Below are 20,169 nucleotides of genomic sequence, written 5' to 3'. Positions count from 1 at the left end.
ACAGTCATGTTGGCCACATTTTAAGATGAAAAATGAAAAATTGGACGGAGGCAGAGAAGAGCTAAAAAAAAAAAAAAAAAGAGCTGAAAAGTTGCCTTCCAGTGCGAGACCCTCAGTCTGTTCAGTTTATCACAGAGAAGACCCAGAGGTCACTTGATGACAGGGCGTAAATCCCCTCCCAAAGAGAAACTCCTGGGTACTGAAGGGCTCTTTAATCTAGCAGCGAAAGGCAGAACAAGAACCAACACCTGGAAGTTAATGGCAGAGAAACTAAAATGAGAAATAAGGGACACATTTGAAATCGGGCGATTAAACATTGGAACAAAGTACCCAGGGCAATGATGGATTCTCCACCCCACATGGATGTGGCAGGAGGGGGCAGGAGGTGCTGAAGCAAGTGCTCTCAGGTGAGATAGAAAACGTGCTGGGCTTTCTCTCTGGTGCTTGGCTGGTGCCTTGCTCACATGCTCAGGGTCTCACTGATCTCCATTTCTTGGGTCAGGAAGGAATTTCCCCCAGGTCAGACTGGCAGGGAGGTTGGGGTTTTTGCTGTCCTCTGCGGCATGGAGCACGAGTCTCTTGCCCGGATCAGCTGGGTACATCTCACCAAACCAATTCTCTGCCAGTGCAGGGGCCTCAGGTGCTGGTGCCCCTCTGCCTCTCCTGTGCTCCGCCTGTGGCACACAACGGGATATTCTCCTAAGGGCTGGAATATTTTGGTCTAATCCTGGTAGTTGGGCTCAGTGCAGGGGTGACTTTGTGGCCTGTCACGTGTATGGGGATTAGACTGGATTATTTAATTGTCTTGACTGGCCTTAAAATCACACACACACAGCCAGAGCCCTCACCCCCTCCTGCACCCCACCCCCATGCCCAGCCTGGAGCCCCCTCCCACACACTAAACCCCTCATTCCTGGCCCTCACCCCCTCCCGCACCCCATCCCCCTGCCCCAGTCCAGTGACACTGAGTGAGGGTGGGGGAGAGCGAGCCACGGAGAAAGGGGAATGTAGTGAACCGGGGGCGGGGCCTCGGGGAAGGAGCGGGGCCTCAGGGAAAGGGCAGGGCTAGGGTGTTTGGTTTTGTGCAGAAAGTTGGTAACCCTACTTCAGGCCTAGCATAGGTGCTGCCTTTTGGTTTTGCTAGTGGGTGCCCCATCCCAACTCCACCCTCTCCCCCAAGGCCCCACCCCACTCCTTCCTGCACCCGCTGTGCCCCCTCCTCCTAAATCCCCTCCTGTGAGGGCCTCCTACTCACTCCTTTCTGCCCCCTCCTGCCTTAAGGAGACGGTGTGTATGTGGGGGGGGGACCCAGCTCCCCCCAACTGGCACTTTTCAGCATATTTATGCACTTTTCATATTCTACTTATTGAATGTGTGTCTATCATTGTGATCTTAATGTCTTAATTAAAATAGTAATAAACTACATGTGACGAAGTGGGAATGTTCATAATGCACTGTCCTAGGGATGGGGGTTCCACGACCACCACGACCACCACTCCCAAGAGGAGGAGGAGGGTGGTGGTGGTCGGGGACTCCCTCCTCAGGGGGACTGAGTCATCTATCTGCCGCCCTGACCGGGAAAACCGAGAGGTCTGCTGCTTGCCAGGAGCTAGGATACACGATGTGACGGAGAGACTGCCGAGACTCATCAAGCCCTCGGATCGCTACCCCTTCCTGCTTCTCCACGTGGGCACCAATGATACTGCCAAGAATGACCTTGAGCGGATCACTGCAGACTACGTGGCTCTGGGAAGAAGGATAAAGGAGTTTGAGGCGCAAGTGGTGTTCTCGTCCATCCTCCCTGTGCAAGGAAAAGGCCGGGGTAGAGACCGTCGAATCGTGGAAGTCAACGAATGGCTACGCAGGTGGTGTCGGAGAGAAGGCTTTGGATTCTTCGACCATGGGATGGTGTTCCAAGAAGAAGGAGTGCTAGGCAGAGACGGGCTCCACCTAACGAAGAGAGGGAAGAGCATCTTCGCCAGCAGGCTGGCTAACCTAGTGAGGAGGGCTTTAAACTAGGTTCACCGGGGGAAGGAGACCAAAGCCCTGAGGTAAGTGGGGAAATGGGATCCTGGGAGGAAGCACAAGCAGGAGAGCGCAACAGGGGAGGACTCCTGTCTCATGCTGAGAAAGAGAGACGATCGTTGAGTTATCTTAAGTGCCTATACACAAATGCAAGAAGCCTGGGAAACAAGCAGGGAGAACTGGAAGTCCTGGCACAGTCAGGGAACTATGATGTGATTGGAATAACAGAGACTTGGTGGGATAACTCACATGACTGGAGTACTGTCATGGATGGATATAAACTGTTCAGGAAGGACAGGCAGGGCAGAAAAGGTGGGGGAGTTGCATTGTATGTAAGAGAGGAGTATGACTGCTCAGAGGTCCGGTATGATACTGCAGAAAAACCTGAGAGTCTCTGGATAAAGTTGAGAAGTGTGAGCAACAAGGGTGATGTCGTGGTTGGAGTCTGCTATAGACCACCAGACCAGGGGGACGAGGTGGACAAGGCTTTCTTCTGGCAACTAGCAGAAGTTGCTAGATCACAGGCCCTGGTTCTCATGGGAGACTTTAATCACTCTGATATCTGCTGGGAGAGCAATACAGCGGTGCACAGGCAATCCAGGAAATTTTTGGAAAGTGTAGGGGACAATTTCCTGGTGCAAGTGCTGGAGGAACCAACTAGGGGCAAAGCTTTTCTTGACCTGCTGCTCACAAACAGGGAAGAACTAGTAGGGGAAGCAAAAGTGGATGGGAACCTGGGAGGCAGTGACCATGAGATGGTCGAGTTCAGGATCCTGACACAAGGAAGAAAGGAGAGCAGCAGAATATGGACCCTGGACTTCAGAAAAGCAGACTTTGACTCCCTCAGGGAACAGATGGGCAGGATCCCCTGGGAGAATAACATGAAGGGCAAAGGGGTCCAGGAGAGCTGGCTGTATTTTAAAGAATCCTTATTGAGGTTGCAGGAACAAACCATCCCGATGTGTAGAAAGAATAGTAAATATGGCAGGCGACCAGCTTGGCTAAACAGTGAAATCCTTGCTGATCTTAAATGCAAAAAAGAGGCTTATAAGGAGTGGAAGATTGGACAAATGACCAGGGAGGAGTATAAAAATATTGCTCAGGCATGCAGGAGTGAAATCAGGAAGGCCAAATCACACTTGGAGTTGCAGTTAGCAAGAGATGTTAAGAGTAACAAGAAGGGTTTCTTCAGGTATGTTAGCAACAAGAAGAAAATCAAGGAAAGTGTGGGCCCCTTACTGAATGAGGGAGGCAACCTAGTGACCGAGGATGTGGAAAAAGCTAATGTACTCAATGATTTTTTTGCCTCTGTCTTCACGCACAAGGTCAGCTCCCAGATTGCTGCACTGGGCAGTACAGCATGGGGAGAAGGTGGCCAACCCTCTGTGGAGAAAGAAGTGGTTCGGGACTATTTAGAAAAACTGGACATGCACAAGTCCATGGGGCCGGATGCGCTGCATCCGAGGGTGCTAAAGGAGTTGGCGGGTGAGATTGCAGAGCCATTAGCCATTATTTTTGAAAACTCATGGCGATCGGGGGAGGTCCCAGATGACTGGAAAAAGGCTAATGTAGTGCCCATCTTTAAAAAAGGGAAGAAGGAGGATCCGGGGAACTACAGGCCAGTCAGCCTCACCTCAGTCCCTGGAAAAATCATGGAGCAGGTCCTCAAGGAATCAATTCTGAAACATTTAGAGGAGAGGAAAGTGATCAGGAACAGTCAGCATGGATTCACGAAGGGGAAGTCGTGCCTGACTAACCTAATTGCCTTCTATGATGAGATAACTGGCTCTGTGGATGAGGGGAAAGCAGTGGATGTGTTATTTCTTGACTTTAGCAAAGCTTTTGATACTGTCTCCCACAGTATTCTTGCCACCAAGTTAAAGAAGTATGGGCTGGATGAATGGACTGTAAGGTGGATAGAAAGCTGGCTAGATCGTCGGGCTCAACGGGTAGTGATCAATGGCTCCATGTCTAGTTGGCAGCCGGTTTCAAGTGGAGTGCCCCAAGGGTCGGTCCTGGGGCCGGTTTTGTTTAATATCTTTATTAATGATCTGGAGGATGGTGTGGACTGCACTCTCAGCAAGTTTGCAGATGACACTAAACTAGGAGGCGTGGTAGATACACTAGAGGGTAGGGATCGGATACAGAGGGACCTAGACAAATTAGAGGATTGGGCAGAAAAAAACCTGATGAGGTTCAACAAGGACAAGTGCAGAGTCCTGCACTTAGGACGGAAGAATCCCATGCACTGCTACAGACTAGGGACCGAATGGCTAGGTAGCAGTTCTGCTGAAAAGGACCTAGGGGTCACAGTGGACGAGAAGCTGGATATGAGTCAACAGTGTGCTCTTGTTGCCAAGAAGGCTAACGGCATTTTGGGCTGTATAAGTAGGGGCATTGCCAGCAGATCGAGGAACGTGATCGTTCCCCTTTATTTGACATTGGTGAGGCCTCATCTGGAATACTGTGTCCAGTTTTGGTCCCCACACTACAAGAAGGATGTGGAAAAATTGGAAAGAGTCCAGCGGAGGGCAACAAAAATGATTAGGGGTCTGGAGCACATGACTTATGAGGAGAGGCTGAGGTGGGAGGCGTTGTAAATTCGGAGGAGGATAGGGATATCCTGCAGGGAGACTTGAATGAGCTTGTGAATTGGAGTATCAGAAATAGGATGAAATTTAATAGTAAAAAGTGTAAGGTAATGCATTTGGGGATGACTAATAACAATTTTAGTTACAAGATGGGGACGCATTGGTTAGAAGTAACGGAAGAGGAGAAGGACCTAGGGGTCCTCGTAGACCGCAGGATGACTATGAGTCGACAATGCGACGTGGCGGTGAAAAAAGCCAATGCTGTCTTGGGATGCATTAGGCGAGGTATATCTAGTAGGGATAAGGAGGTCCTGCTCCCGTTGTACAAGGCGCTGGTGAGACCTCACTTGGAGTACTGTGTGCAGTTCTGGTCTCCCATGTTTAAAAAAGATGAACTCAAACTGGAACGGGTGCAGAGAAGGGCCACTAGGATGATCAGAGGAATGGAAAACCTGTCGTATGAAAAGAGACTAGAGGAGCTTGGGTTGTTTAGTCTGACAAAGCGAAGGCTGAGGGGGGATATGATTGCTATCTTTAAATATATTAGAGGGATTAATACAAGGGAGGGAGAAGAATTATTCCAGCTTAGTACTAATGTGGATACGAGAACGAATGGATATAAACTGGCCGTGGGGAAGTTCAGGCTTGAAATTAGACGAAGGTTTTTGACCGTCAGAGGGGTGAAATATTGGAACGGCCTTCCGAGGGAAACGGTGGGGGCGACGGACCTGTCTGGTTTTAAGATTAAGTTAGATAAATTTATGGAGGGAATGGTTTAATGGTAAAACATAGTAGTCAAGGAAAACCAAACAATGGTAGGTAAATCGTATAATGGCTGACAGGGGTCAGGCTGGTGACTCTTGCCTATATGCTCGGGGTCTGACTGATCGCCATTTTTGGGGTCGGGAAGGAATTTTCCTCCAGGGCAGATTGGCCGAGCCTCTGGAGGTTTTTCGCCTTCCTCCGCAGCATGGGGCAGGGATCTCTAGCAGGAGGGTCTCTGCCGATTGAAGTCACCTAAAACAGGATTGGGGACTTCAACAGCAGAGTCCAGGGAAGGGGTAGGGACGGTTTTATGGCCTGCAGCATGCAGGGGGTCAGACTAGATGATCATAATGGTCCCTTCTGACCTTAAAGTCTATGAGTCTATGAGTCTATGAGTCTATGAACTGGGATTGTTTAGTCTCCAGAAGAGAAGAATGAGGGGGGATTTGATAGCAGCCTTCAACTACCTGAAGGGGGGTTCCAAAGAGGATGGAGCTCGGCTGTTCTCAGTGGTGGCAGATGACAGAACAAGGAGCAATGGTCTCAAGTTGCAGTGGGGGAGGTCCAGGTTGGATATCAGGAAAAACTATTTCACTAGGAGGGTGGTGAAACACTGGAATGCGTTACCTAGGGAGGTGGTGGAGTCTCCTTCCTTGGAGGTTTTTAAGGCCCGGCTTGACAAAGCCCTGGCTGGGATGATTTAGCTGGGAATTGGTCCTGCTTTGAGCAGGGGGTTGGACTAGATGACCTCTTGAGGTCCCTTCCAACTCTGATATTCTATGATTCTATGATTCTATGATAATGTTTTCTCTGACTACTGTGTGAGTGCCTCAGTTTCCCCTATGCATTTCTTAAGGATCTCGGTGGTGGGATAAGGGGGTGTGATTGTTGCAGAGCCCTGGAGGGCAGGGGGGGACAGGGGTCTGTCTCCAGGCAACTGATTGCCTGGGCCCCTCCCCTGCCAAGGTGCCAAGTGAAGGTGTTGGAGAACAAAGAGATCAGGTGACTTCCTGGCCTGGGAAAGAGACAAAGGCCACAGGAGGAGCTGGAGGGGTTTTCAGTTTGGAGCTGGCTGGGGAAATAGAGGGATGCCCAGAACCGGGATCTGGGCTCCCTACCCCCAAGATGGACCTGATTGAGGGGTCCTGGTCTCTGTACCTACAAGCTCTGTTGTAGACCATGTTCCTGTCGTCTAATAAACCTTCCGTTTCACTGGCTGGCTGAGAGTTACAGTGTATCAAAATCATTGCACTCAGCTCCAAGCTGTCTTCACTAACAGCCCAGTGTAGACAGGGCCGGCTCTGGCTTTTTTGCCGCCCCAAGCAAAAACTGCGGGGGGGCCGGAGCAGCAAAGCACACACACACACACACACAAAACACCTGCGGGGCGGCTGGAGCGGAAAAGCACACACACACACAAAACAGCTCCAAGCTGTCTTCACTAACAACCCAGTGTAGACATGATGTTTACTCTGCTTCACACCCGCTTGGGGCCTCTTTGGGAGCTACGGGCCAGTGATGGCTGTGGGAAGGTGGCAGCTGGGAGGGACAAGCAGTGGGGTCTTTCCCCTCTCCCTGCCCCTTGCCCCCTCTCTTGTTTCTTCTCCAAGTCCTTGCTCCCCTTCCTGATGTTTCCCCTTCTTGCTTCCCACCCATGTCCCTTTTCCCATCCCCCTCCTGGTGGCTCGGTCTAGTGCCTAGCTCACCCACATACTCAAAGCGCAGAGGAGTCTCCCCCTTCTTGGGGTAGGAAGGGTTGCCTAGTGGTTAAGGGACAGGCCTGGGGCCAGGTGTGCTGGGTTTGGTTCTCCGCTCTGCCACAGACTCCCTGCTTAGCCTTGGGAAAGTCACTTCACCTCTGTGTGCCTTAGATCCCACCTGGGGCTAATACTGACCCTGCCTCCTAAGTGAAATCCATTCATGGCTGTGTGATGATGGGGAAATGAACATACCAAGGTTGGTAAATTGGGGCTGAATTTCTCCATAGCCTGAGAATGAGCCAGCTCCTCACAGGGGGCATGGGAGAGAGAGGGGCTCAGGCCAGCTCCGCACAGGGAGAGTTAGGTGCATTAGAGCCCAGTTTCCTGCACCTGTGCCTTCCTGCCCCACAGGGGGTGAGCTGCAGCCCCCGCCACGCTCCGCAGAGGGGAGAAGGGTCAGGCCAGCCAGCCCATTTAGGATGGGGGAATCGCCACCTCTTTTTCTCCACAGCCACTGCCTATTAGCAGGATTCCTCCTTCTCCTTCTTCCTGTGCCTCAGTGCAACTAAATCTCCGCACCTAGACAGCCGGTCCGTCCGCTGCACCCCAGTCCCCCGTGCCTAACCCTCCTGCACCTGGCTCCAGAGAATTAAGTCTCACATGTCTCTTGTGCACAGATAGTCTTCGCCCCCCTCATTGGGTGACCTGAGTCTGAGAAACACAGTGTCTGTCTTCTCTAAAGAAGTGCTTGGAGGGGCTTTTCCTGTGTGACCATGTGGCCTAACAGATAAGGCATCTGACTTTGGATCAGGAGATTGAGGGATCAAGTCCCTTTAATGGTTGTGCTTGTGTCATTTTACCATTGTGCTGAAAGTCCTGCTCCCTTCAGGGCTGGAACCTTCCCTTGGCCGCTCAGGTCAATGCTCTGGCTTCACCCAGAGCCCCAGGAAGGAGTTGGAGGTTGGGTGTCACAAAGGCTGGGGCGTAAGCCCCACATGCTTCCAGTCTAGCCTTTGCCATTCCTGACTTGCCAAAGAAAATGGGCGGCTGCCCGGGCTAGTGTGTGGAGCAGTTTCCCTCTTCCAAATGTGCGCCTGTCCCTGTGCTTGAGGGCACTTGCTAAATTGGGCCTTGGAGCCTGAGTGTTTCTCTGCTTCTCGCCAGCTGGGGAAAAGCCTCTTGGGGTAAAATCTCCTGTCCCACTGCCAAAGTGAGCACCTTGAGTGGGAACAGTCAGGGGCCCCACCAATGGGGCTGGCCCTGCTTTCCCCTACTGTTTTCTGATGTTGGCCCCAGAGCATCAAGCAGCTGCCCCGCATGCTGGTCTGCGGGTGGCCTTCAGAGGGTGTTTGGCATGGCAGGGAGCAGGCTGGCCTGGTGTCTTTGTGGCTGTCTGCTGGCCACACATAGGCATGGCCCTCCCATCCTCTGAACAGCCAGAAATGCAGAGTCGGTCTGTACTTAGAGAGCAGAGACACAGGAGAGTTAATAAGACAGAAAAGACATGAGAGGGTGAGATAGATGGAGAGAGGACCTATGAAGAGAGCACACACTGCAGGGACACGGCCTGGTTAAAGGAGGTGGAGCCAATTGAAATGTGCTTGGGAGGATGGCGATGATGGATTGAAAAAATGTTGGATTCAGTGAAAGCTGAGACCAAATGAGGGAAGCTGAATGGCAGCTCTACATGGGGTCATACACCCCACCATGGGCACCTCGAACTGTGCTAGACACAGAGAAAAGGCAAAGAGGGATCCAGTCCCGAATGATCCTCTTCTGGGAGAAGACCCCCTGTCCCATTAGGACGTGGGCTGGGAATGGAGTGGAAGGTCCCTCAGCACGAGGAGAGAGAAAGGCCGCAGAGCTAGGGACACTCGGCAATACGAGTGAAAGGGCTTTACACCCTGCAGCAGCAACAGCTGGGGGCTGCAGGCTTGGCCTGAGCTGCATTGGCAGCAGGACAGGAGGCCGGTTAGGACTGAGATCCCTGGGGAATGTCTCCATCTTCATCTGGTGTTGGTTTAGATATAACCAATGATGCAGCCTCTGCTCTGGAGCAAAAGCACCAGAACCTCAGTGGAAGTGGGGGAGCCACGAGGCCCTGCCCGTCTCCAAGGCCCCACCTCTCCTCTTCCCCTGGAGGCCCTGCCCCCAGCCAGGACAGAAGCTGAAGCCAGGCCATGGTAAAAGCCACCTAGGAGCCCAAGCCACTATGGGGAGCTCCAACCCTCCACCTGCCCTGGGTTAGGGGCCGGGGTGCAGAAGCATAGGCGCCGACTCTGTGGGTGCTTCGGGGCTGGAGCACCCATGGGGAAAAATTAGTGGGTGCTCTGCACCCACTGGCAGTCAAGCTCCTCTCCCCCATCCCACCCCACCCCCTCCCCTTCCCCTTCCTCTTCCCCTGAGCGTGCTGCGTACTGGCTCCTCCACCTGTCTCCCAGCGCTTCCCACCCAGCCACCGCCAAACAGCTGTTTGGCCGCTCCGGGAGGGAGGCTGAGGAGCGGGAACGTGGCATGCTCAGGGGAGGAGGCAGGGGAGAGGTGGGGCTGGGGCTGGGATTTGGGGAAAGAGTTGGAATAGGGGCAGGGAGGGGGCGGAATTGGGTGGGGACTTTGGGGAAGGGGTGGGAATGGGGGTGGGGAAGGGGTGGGGTGGGGGCGATGGTGGGGGCACCCAAGGGAAAGAGGGGAAGTCGGCGCCTATGTGCAGAAGAACCTGTGATCATCAGCTATAAGTCAACCCAAAGGATGGAAGGCATCTCTAGCTGAACTCTCAAGTTCAATAGCATGGGGCCATCTGGAACAGAGATCTCCCCTGAGCAGGCATGAGTTGCCAAGCAGGAGGGAAAAAGATAGACTCTTGTACAATTGGGATGCTGAGCAGCAGGACCTCCAGGGTTTCATGGCAATCTGACACAGCTCCAGCAGATCCTACCAAGCTCTGAACTGGGATTGCGAGATTCAGCGTCCGGAGGGCTGATCATTACACCACAGGACCAGCTGGCTCTGACTTTTCTCTAGAACACCTGTGACCAATAGTATTCATACGGCGACTTGTCCACTGCACTCCTTGGTTCTCTCCAGCTGCTCCCTCCCTCGAGACCCTTTCTCCTCCCGCATCTCTAGTTCTCGTCTCTGCTCTTACCCCCTCCCCTCCTTTGTTTTCTCAGTGACCTAGTCCCACATTGCTGTGTTGTCCAGTATCCTGTTTAACTTCCAAATCAGCCTGGCCTGGAGCACATTCCCAGGCGGTTCTCCCCTAGGTAGATAGCAGTGATGTCTGGTGTGTCCTCACGGGGACCAGCTCACAAAAAAAGAGCCAGGAGCTGGTCCCAGCGCAACCCCCATCTGCTGTGTGGAGAGAAAATCGCCTCCAGCCCAAGGCCCAGCTGCAAACCCCTGGCTGAATTACAGGCTGTCTTGGAAGCCCACTGCACAATGCTGTGCCCACAAATCCGTATCCCAGCCACAGGTGTGCTTCAATATAATCTAAATGAGAGACATGGGGAAGGAAGCAGACAGGGTTAAAACCTGTGGTGCTTATGGCCCAGCACATGCATTGGCTTCCCCTCAGGCAGGGGACTTATAGGCCCTATATCACCTGCACCCTATAGCCTGGATCTCTGACGCCCCCAGACCCAACTGGGGAGCCGCTGTTGCAGTCCCTCTACGGAAGAGGTGGGAGCCATACTCTCCAGTGGCAATATTTCCGAGGTGGATACAGACTCTATGACTCAGGAAGACTGGGGGTTGGCTCTGCATCTCCCCTATCAGCAAGAACAGAGGTTGAGGGGGGCACAAGAAGGGCAAAAGGTGACAAACAGGAACAGGAGAGATTTTCTTCTTGTTACAATTCATCAAAATCTCATCCCTGAAAAGCTCCAGCCGGGGGGAAGCTCAGCCCACCACCCACTCAGTGAGCTACATGGATCATCCTGCCCCAGGACTGAGGGCTGTTAGAATAGAGATATTCAGGCTGCCTGTACAGGCCTAGACTTGAAGATCTTAGGTGAATCTTTATCACTTAGCTAGTGACAGGGTATAAAACAAAGAACCAAAATCACAGTCTGCCTGTGTATGGGCCTTGTCTCATTAGGAGAGTCTGAGGCCTTGTTCTCAGGCTAAGGCCTTTGGCTAAGCAGCAGGGGCAGCCATAAGCTGGGAAGCGAAGGGTCACGTCCTCACATCTCAAACCAGTCACACTGAACTAAGGTGCTATTGGGCTGTTAGGAAGACGATCCTGTCCTGGTAGTGCCCTTCACCACCAGATAAAGAAACAGATCTTAAGAGAGCATCCGGTCTGGCAAGAAATCCCTTCTCAATGGCTGTGGTTGTGAAACCCTCATTTCTGTAGGTTTTATCTTTATGGCCCCCACTTTTCTATTGTCAGTCTGTCTGGTTCTCTAATTGTTTCTGTCCGCTCCTTAATTAATTTTGCTAGGTGTAAGTTAATTAGGGTAGTGGGATATAATTGGTTAGAGAATTATCTTACAATATGTTAGAATTGGCTAGTTAAATTTCAGGAAAATGATTGGTTAAGGTATAGCTGAGAATATTACTGTATAAACTGGGGTCAGACTGGAAGTGGAAGGGGAAATTGGAATCATGTTTGTTAAGGGGGGGACGGGACCAGGGAATAGGGACACAGGCAAGGCTCTGCAGCGTCAGAGCTGGGAAGGGAACCCTGGGGAACAGACTCTATCGGCGTATACAGATAAGCCCGACTGGTGTGAAGGGCTTTGGAATATGCTTGCTTGGAAACTTACCCCAGTAAACATCACATTGTCCATGCTTTGGACTTCTGGTCTTTTGCTGCTTGCGTGACAAGAACCAGGGAAGTGGGTGGGGGAAGGGAAAGCCTCTAGCAATGGCTGCCTTGCTCCTCTCCCACCCCAGGCTCAACAGTCAAGGATGGGCAGGACTCCAGGCTCTGCTTGAGGGATCCTGGCACAGGGGCTGGTGAGGAGAAAGGATTGTAGATTCTGACCTGCTCTCTGCAGAGGATGTAATAATTGAAGGGGGCATTTTTGACTCCTCCCCTCCTCAGTGTCCCACAGGGCCAAACAAGTGGGTGAAGCCATTTGGTTAATGAAAACCAGTGCTCTAGAATCATAGAATATCAGAGTTGGAAGGGACCTCAAGAGGTCATCTAGTCCAACCCCCTGCTCAAAGCAGGACCAATTCCCAGCTAAATCATCACAACCTCAGCATATCTCCTCTCAGCACTGCCTTAGAAGTACTGTGCGTTAACCAATTGTGCCACTGGAGCACTTATTAACTGCGCTTTTCCCAGGCCCCTAGGTTGATAAAGGCAAGGAGTGACCCCAAAACATTCTCAGTGGAGTTGAGAGCGGGTAGCGACAAGTGTTGGTACTTGGTGGGGTGGATTCTTCTTAAGGCTTCCAGGCACCATTTCACCCTTTTGTTCGTCTCTGTGGAATAACAGAGCTGGTTAAGACTCAATGTAGAGTCTTGCTGCCAACAGATCGGAAATCACTGATAACCAGCTCTAAGCATTAGTCCTGCTTTGGGACAGTGTCTCTCATGCAAGAAACTGCCCAGTCTGCGCTAGCAGTGAGGCTCCCTCACTAACAGCTGAAATCAGTGAGAGCTGTGTAAGTGCAGGGACCCAGGGGTGCTTGAACAGGGGGGAACAACACCCCAGGAGGGCTCTGCCTTACCACTTTGTAATGACCGTAAGGGCAAGTGAGGGTTGGGAGGGGGCGGAGAGCAGTGAGCGGGAGGCGGGGTCTTGGGAGGAAGAGGCAGCGTAGGAGCGGGGACTTGGGGAGAAGGGGTGGTGCAGGGGCGTAGCATCAAGCGGAAGGGATGGGGCCACTGTTCGGGCTCTGGTGGCCGCTACTTTTAAGGAGTCTGCGCGGCTCCTAGTGGGACTGCAAGACATCCCAGAGGAGAGAGGGTGGCCAGCAGAGCGGTGACAGGGTGGAACAGCAAGTGACCGGCAATGTGGCCAGACAGCAGAGGGAGAAAGGGGCTTTCCCCCCAGGAGGTGAGAGGTGAACTCTGCAACTGGAACTCTGTATTTTCATTGACCCAGGACAGCAGCTGTGAGTGAGGTGCAGTGAAGGGGTGCGAACCGCCAGCTGGGGGAGACTAACCCCCTACCCCACCCCTTTTGTCTAAGGCCCCCGCCGCTTCCACAAAGCTCGCTGGAGACCAGAGCGCCCCCCCCCCCACAGGCTAGTGCCTCAGCCTCATCACACCCACAGCGTCCTTCCCAGCCACCCCAGCCGGGTTGGTTACGTGGCCCCAACTCAACCTGCCATTGACTCGCGTGGTTCTGTGCTCCGTCAGCCGGGGCAGGCCAGGCTGCGGACATGACTCAGGCTTGGGCAGCATGGCGCGCTTCCCTCACGAGGCATGAGGCAGGCCAGGAGCTTTGCACGGCTTACAGGGAAGTGGGAGCGAGGCATCTTCGAGCCAGCGTGTCTCGGCTGTTTCTCCCTTGCCCCTTCAGCGGAGGCGGGAAGGGAGCGAAACGAGCCTGGCTCAAGGTTTCACACTCGGCCTTGAGGATTAAGCCTGAGCCTCCGGCATGGCTGCTGGGAGATGGGTTTCTGAGTCGCATCCAGCTCCTCTTCGGGCCAGCTGAAACCACGAGGGACGCTTTTGAGGTGGAAAACAGGGCTTTTCAGGCTCCCAGCAAGTCTTGGGAAGCAAAGAAGTAACACAGGGTTACCCCTGTCCCTGGGGGAGGCGGGGGAAAGAAGGGTGTCGAACCACCATCCTTTCAGTGAGCAGCCAAATTTGCTGACTCATTGCACCACAGAGATATAGAGATACAAGGTGCTAATGTGGATGCTGGCAGCTGGATGCTGTGGGGGAAAAACCAGCAGAGTGACACAGTGGAAGCGTGCTGGGCCCATAACACAGAGGTCAATTCATCAAAACCCTCTTCTGCCAGCACCGGGCCTCCTTCTTCTCACACTGGGCCTTCAAGCGAGGGGGCGGCTGGCACAGTGCCAAGAGTCTAACCTGTGAGGCAGGAGGAGGCTGATGCCCGCAGCCTGCTGGGGAGCTCCCAGAAGATATTAAGGGACAGAGGACTCAGGTCACCACGGAGGGAAATCTCAGCTCTCCCATCCCACCGGCTCGCTCCATTCAGCAGTGTGAGTGATTCAGAGCGACGCGACCTGGGCTCAGGAGAGATGGGAAATACACTGAATCACACTCTCTCTCCTACACTAGAAGTAACACAGAGGGAGCATGACATTATGGACTGTTTCTCAATAAGAAGGTCTAAGCCAGGGATCAGAGTGTGTCACAGTGTTAAAGGGAACAGCCTCTGTCAGAGACACTTTATAAGTGGAAGGTGCTCTAAGGATTGTAAAACTCTGAGCTTGAGAGAAGGGCTTGCTAGCAAACCCTGTAAATGGGGGGGGGGGGTGCTCCGCCCAGATAGTGGACTAGACCATTGCATCCTCTGAGGCCATGTCTACACTAGCACCTATGTTGGCAAAACTTTTGTTTCTCAGGTCTGTGAAAACACCACACACACCCGCCCCGAGTGACATATGTTTTGCCGGCATAAGTGCTTTTGTGACTCATGTCTCCTGCCGACATGGCTACCACCACCCTTTGAGCTGGTTTTATTCTGTCAATGGCAGAGCTCTCTCCCCTCGGCATAACCCGGCTACACGAGCGCTTTTACAGCACCTCAGCTGTATCGGTACAGCTGTGCCGCTGTAAGCTTGTAAGTGTGGACATGGCCTAAGTGTGCGGTGGCAGACGCTGTGTGGGGCACACAAGTACTTTATCCATGAGTCTGTGAAATGTCCCATTTTTTACAGGTCCCACAACGTCGCCTTCATAACGCCTCTTCATGAGCAGCTTGACGGCTGGTGTTGGCCAGGGCCTGCTAGGTGCTTCCATCTTTAATCCACAGCCCCATTTAAATGACTCATCCCCTTTCATACAATGCCCACGCGATACTCTTAGCCAATAGTTTCGGACTAACATGTCAGACGTGCATTGGTCTCACTCCCTAAGTAAGGAGAAGCTTTTATTGAAAGACATCGGAGGATGGGCGCTGTTGCACCTTTAGTTCTGTATTATTTCTATACCTTATACTGTGCGGATTCGGTTCTCTTACAGAAGTAGAACCCAAAAGCAAAACACATCATGGGATTAAAAAGGTACTTCTTTACTTTGTAGGCTACATCTATAAGGAACAAACTAAAGACTGGTAATCACTTCTTTAAAACTTGCCCTTTTAGAAATGTACCTGCTGAAAATAGAAGGCCCAGTGATTAAAAGGGTAAAATAAAAGACTTGGGCAAAATCAATGTGTGCCCCTAAGCCCACCACTTTTGTGACCCAACTTGGAATAATGACCCCGCCCAGCACTCTGAACATTGGGGAAGTTTAGCTCTGGCTCTGGGAGTGAAACTCGCGGCTTTGGTCCCTCCCTGAGATATTCTCATTTCTTTGCCTGGATCCCACAGGATTTTAGAAATTTGTTTTCCCACACAATGTAAATAAGGTTAATAATTGTGACACACGATCTTCTGGCAAAGACTGACCTGGCCTCTACTCAGGGCTCATGGAGGAAAATTGGAGCAGTGAGAGACAGGAAAAAGTAGCTCCATGGTGATATCCCCTGCACTGTATACTCCCCTGGATCAGTGTCATGTGAAGCAAACTCAAATTTCCAGTGGAAAATAAAACATTTCTAAGGGATGATGCACATTTGCTCATAAACCCAACACAAATACATGGAGCCGAACATGTGCTCGGCATCACTATATGACAGAAATAACTGCACAGTCATTTATCCCCTCACCTGGCACCAATGGCCCATCTCCTGCAGTGTCCATCTGATCACCAGGAGTCACTAGAGAATTCTCCTCTGTTTGGTCATGTCCAGCTGTGTCCTGGGCCCTCATCCCAGCACGTTACCTGTGAACTTCTTGGGAATTTGAAATAGAAACTCCAAGTCACCTGCTAGACGGTTTGGTTGGCTCAGAATTTGCTGGGTCTGAGCCCCCTGCTCACCGCACACTTACTGAGCTGTCTGTGAAATAGACGTTAGGGCAGGTTATTCTCTGAGACAATCATTAGACTGACATTGCTGATGATCAGGTTCAGTATGAGTTTCTCAGGCTGGTGCAGCAGCACGTTGGGTTCCCATGAACCAGCTTCTGCTATTCAGTTCAATCCCCTGCCAGACACCTGGATCAGTCTCCTCCTGTAACCACGGCCCCACAGGCTCCAATCTCTGTATTGTTGAAATCATATCAGGGTCCCACTTCAGTGTTACTCAATTTATAATCTGTTCTTGAGTCTTGGGATGGAAATTCCCTCTCATAATTGCACATTCCTCACATTAACTTGGAAGCCAAATACCCCTTTATACACCTTACACACATGTCTGCATCCCCTGGCAGCGAGGCAACTGGACAGGTCGCTGACAGAGCTGAGCACCACCTTTCTGCCAGCCATCTTTAGAGAAGAACCCCATCCTAGAGTCACCCCTCCCCTGTCAGCACCTCTACGTCTGTGGCTCTGAGTGGCAATGGGATGATTAGGGGGTGAATCCGGGGCTGGAAGGAGGGTAACGTCAGTCTGTAAGGAGTAACCAGGTGGGGCAGACCCAGGGGGAGGCTGTGGGCTGCTGGTCAGTTGTTGGGATCCGAGCTCTAGATCAAAGCTGCACAGCGACCTGACACCCAGAGTTAAAAGGCCGACACGGTTGCCTCATTGCCAGGGGATGCAGACATTTCTGTAAGGTGCATAAAGTGGCTATTTGGCTTCCAAGTTAATGTGAGGAATGTGCAATTATGAGAGGGAATTTCCATCCCTTTTGCCATTGTTCTTCAGGGCCCCAGTGGCCTAATGGATAAGGCAATGGCTTTCTAAGTCAGAGATTGTGGGTTCATGTCCCATCTGGGGTGAAAAACTACTTTCTCCCTTTATCTTGCAAGGAAATCTTAGTTTTATTTTCACCAAGAAAGCTGGGAGATGTTTGAACACCAAAGTACTGGATCTTGGGAACAAGCCCCCAGAAATGGCATCTTCCACTCCACAAATGCTTTCTAAACCCATCAGTAGCAAACAGTTCATACTAGTGTTTGTCTGAGAATAGAGTGAAGGGGAGTGTTTACTCCGACTCCTCAATGAGCGCAACAGACGGAAAGAGGAAAGCCGTCCTGAAAGGGAATGGACATGTCTGGAGTGTGTCAGATGTTAGTTAGTGTTCGAGGGCTTATCCCTTCACCCTCCCATTCCCTGGTTCCTCTCACGTGAACAGAGAGCAACAATACCCAAAGTCCGAAGGTGCAAACAATTTGATGTTTATTGTGGTGAACTTCCAGCAAGCATGATTCCCATTTCCTTCCTCAGTGTCCCCCTTCCCAGCTCTGACATCACAGAGCCTTGCCTGTGTCCCTGTTCCCATTCCGCCCCCCTTAGCAAAACATGATGCACAGTATGGGTTGTGTGGCCCAGCGTTCAGAGTTAACATGGTTGCCCCTCCTCTTGGGGCTGTGCAGCCTAGTGGCACGTTGGGGAGCTGGACCGGCACCCAGGGATGGATGGCGGCCAGGGCAGGGGTCCCGGGTCCTAGCCCAGGGCCTTGTCAATGGTGAGTGTGTTTGCCTCTGAGTCAATAGGGATCCAAACAAAACATGCTGACGTCACTCAGGACAATGGCTAATCCCCCCCGGCTACTTCCTACGAGATGTCTGGAGGCCCTGGGCTGGGGGTCTCCGGACTCCCGGCCTGGGTAACTCCCAGAGACTCCGATCTCCCTTGCACGTCTGCAGGTGCCTGGGGATGCGCCTGGGTCTCGGCACCTCGGGGCTCTGTAGTCAGGGGCTTCAGCAGCTTCTGGGCTGGAGCCTGCAATGTGAATCCTCCATTTTTGGCGTCTGCCTAGACTGAGCTGAGCTGCTCCCTTTCACATGGTGCTGCAGTTGTAGCATGTCCAGCAGGGCTGCGGGTGGGGGCCTTGTCTTCCTCTGCCTAGACTATGGGGTTAACTCCTCCCAATCCAATGCGTGGCTGGTACAGCCCGGCACATACTGCTCTGCCCCTTCCGTCTCCTCCTTCCCATGCAACAGCTGCTTTGCCGTCTCACAAGAGATGTGATGAGTGGGGGCCTCAATCGGCTCCTGTTCGCCTCTAGAGTCTGTCAGAGGGAGAAAGGGCAGGAACACAAATTAGAACAAAACATTCAAGGCTGAAAATCTGGAGCAGGGCAGTTTTCCACGGCACATCGCCCCACTTTAGTAATGCTCATTCGCAACTTCCCTGAGTGCTGGCATTTCGTCACGAGAGCACCCAACCCCCCCAACCTCTGCTACCCTGGGGGCCGGCAGTGGTTAAAGGGTGTCTGCTTCTGTCCCCGTCTTTCTGTCACCATCCTCCTCCTGGTGAGTCTGGCCCTCCCATCCCGACCACGCGCCCTGGTCCCGGGCACCGTCATAACTTGTGGAGGGGACCAGGACTCCACGGGGAGCCGTGTAGCCACAGACAGCCACAGGGGTCAGGCCTGTCTCCCCTCAGGACCCGGCACCCACAGCCAACCCAGTTCCCCAACCCCAACACAACATTCCCTGGTAGGGTGACCAGATCCAGGACAGGGGGTGGTGGGTAATAGGTGCCTATGTAAGAAAAAGCCCCCAAAATTGGGACTGTCCCTATAAAATTGGGACATCTGGTCACCCAATCCCCTGGAAACTCCCCCGTCCTGCCGCATGAGCCACTGGGCCTGCGCCGGGAGTGCGGGGGAGACACCGGGGTCCCTAGAGTCTCAGAGCCGGGAAAGAGGCTGACTTAGCTGGCCGGGTGCCCCCTGCCTTCCAGCGTGCGCTTTGCCCCCTGCAAAGAGGTCGGTACAATACTCGGCTTGGTCCCCTAGGCTCAGCTCTTGTTTCTCAGAGGTCCTGAAAACCCTGTCCCACAAATCTCCACGTGCATTTCTGAAAGGATGGAGTGAAAAAGCCATCTGCCCTGTTACCAGGAAAAACCTGGAATAGTGTCCGATCTCCTGGTTCTCTCGGTCGGCTGAGGTGGCTTGGGGCGACACCTTCTGGACATCCGCGAGACAACCGGCCATCAGGTCAACCCGTTTCCTTCAATGGGGTTGAGCTGGAGGCTGAGTGGGGACTGAGAACGTTTCCCCGGGCAGACCAGACTCGGCCTGACGGGCAGGGTCCGAACCAGGCGGAGCAGCCACAGGAACCATTGTGGGGGGAGGGGGCTCCAGGCTGGCGCAGAGGATTGGGGTTCAGGAAGGAGTGAGGAGTGTAGGCTCGGGGGGAGGAATTTGGGTGCAGGAGGGGGTTCTGGCCTGGTGCAGAGGATTGGGGTTCAGGAAGGAGTGAGGAGTGTAGGCTCGGGGGGGGAAATTTGGGTGCAGGAGGGGGTTCTGGCCTGGTGCAGAGGATTGGGGTTCAGGAAGGTCTGAGGGGTGTAGATATCGGTTGCAAGGGTGATGAGATACATACATATCACATAACCGGCATAGACCCAGATTGGGGTGCAAGAGTTTTTCAAGTGTCAGTGGATAAGTGGGCTCAGGTACGCCACCCATGGAATGAATAAGGAGTCCAAGTCAGTATCGGTGCAGCGAATGAGTACATGGGTGGGGTGCGTCCCTTGGTTCGTCAGGGAAGGAAGTGGGCTATTTCCCTGGTCGGTGGTCTCAGTTACTCAGTGTGGTATTGGCAGTGTCCTGTGATGTGTTCTGTATAAATGTCTCTGGATCACCTGATGGTGTCGGACACCATGAGCTGTCTCATGATCTGGGCATAGTATCGACCGACTCCGCACGCTCTCAGAAACGGCTCATTGTGGGGGTCCCACGAGCCCAGGGCTCCCCTGATCAGGTCCTGTATCTGGACCTCTTAGCCCTGGGCTCTCAGGGTCTCGGCCAGCGGGGTGTACTTTGATGGCCTCCGGGCTCGGGCCTCGTGGAAGGCCGGTGAGTGGTTTTCATATGGCACCGTGACGTCTACCATGAGGACCTTCTTCTTTCCTGCGTCGGTCACAACGATGTCGGGTCGCAGTCGGCTGTCTGTCCTGGGGATAGCTGAGTCGAGGGTGATCTTCCCCAGGGACGGTGG

This window comes from Malaclemys terrapin, chromosome 15, assembly GCF_027887155.1.
Source record: "Malaclemys terrapin pileata isolate rMalTer1 chromosome 15, rMalTer1.hap1, whole genome shotgun sequence".
In the NCBI taxonomy this organism is placed as follows: Eukaryota; Metazoa; Chordata; order Testudines; family Emydidae; genus Malaclemys; species Malaclemys terrapin.
This window is presented reverse-complemented; position numbering follows the sequence as displayed.